The sequence below is a fragment of the Trachymyrmex septentrionalis genome, unplaced genomic scaffold, assembly GCF_001594115.1.
Source record: "Trachymyrmex septentrionalis isolate Tsep2-gDNA-1 unplaced genomic scaffold, Tsep1.0 scaffold97, whole genome shotgun sequence".
Classification (NCBI taxonomy): domain Eukaryota; kingdom Metazoa; phylum Arthropoda; class Insecta; order Hymenoptera; family Formicidae; genus Trachymyrmex; species Trachymyrmex septentrionalis.
Window position 1 is genome coordinate 2,817,907 of NW_017306160.1, and position 870 is coordinate 2,818,776.

The following is an 870-nucleotide window of genomic DNA, read 5'->3' on the forward strand; positions in this document are numbered from 1 at the left end:
AAAAAACGCTATAAATGCTTAAATATGTTTGATACCGACATAAGGACGATTGCTATATTACACTTTAAATATTCGGCCTTTATACGCAATAAAATGATCCGACATCTGACTTTGCTTTATATCCATATTATTGACTCAGCCGATTTTTGGAAGTATAATTTCTGCATGGCAACAACAATTTGTAATTATTTGTTTGTATAACTGTGATGTGCCTTGCATGCGTAAAGACCATGATACACAAAAAATTTATACAGTAAAACATAAATAGTAAACTAATTGACTAAAATATAGTAGAGAGGCCGTAAGGCCACAATGCGTTTATTACAACATGTGGAGTAAACTTAATAAGGAGGTAAGAATAAGAAATTGATCAATCAGATTCCATTATTTTTTTCACATTTCACTGTGATTGAGCAATTTGTTTATTTTTACTTCTTACACCAAGCTTACTCTGCATATTGTAGACGACGCTTAACATGAGCAGTAACAAATCCAACATTTTAATTCTCTTCGCAATACAAAATTTTTCATGCGTAAATATGTATAAATGTGTTTATACATAATTATACATATTTATGCATAACAAATTTTTTATCAGGTTATTGCTTACGTTTTATGACGTAAATTTTTTTTGTGTATTATGGTTTTATCCGTGATTCTTTAGTTATTGTGTTTTCTTCTTACGTATTAATTTATTTGATAAGGATGACTAGACCATTTTTTATGTATAAATATGTATAAACGTATATAAATATTCATAAACATGTATCGTTATATATAAAATATGTCCATACAGTTCTGTGAAAAAATGTTATATAAATATTTTATATATAATTATATATAAAATATGTCAACTCTTTATATAATTAA

At 26.6% G+C, this 870-nt stretch overlaps 1 protein-coding gene across 1 annotated transcript in view; it reads right to left on the reverse strand.

Annotated features, from left to right (window-relative positions):
• LOC108756234 (nose resistant to fluoxetine protein 6-like) overlaps positions 1 to 870 on the reverse strand; it is a 10,893-nt gene that overhangs the window by 8,707 nt on the left and 1,316 nt on the right. The window lies entirely within an intron of this gene.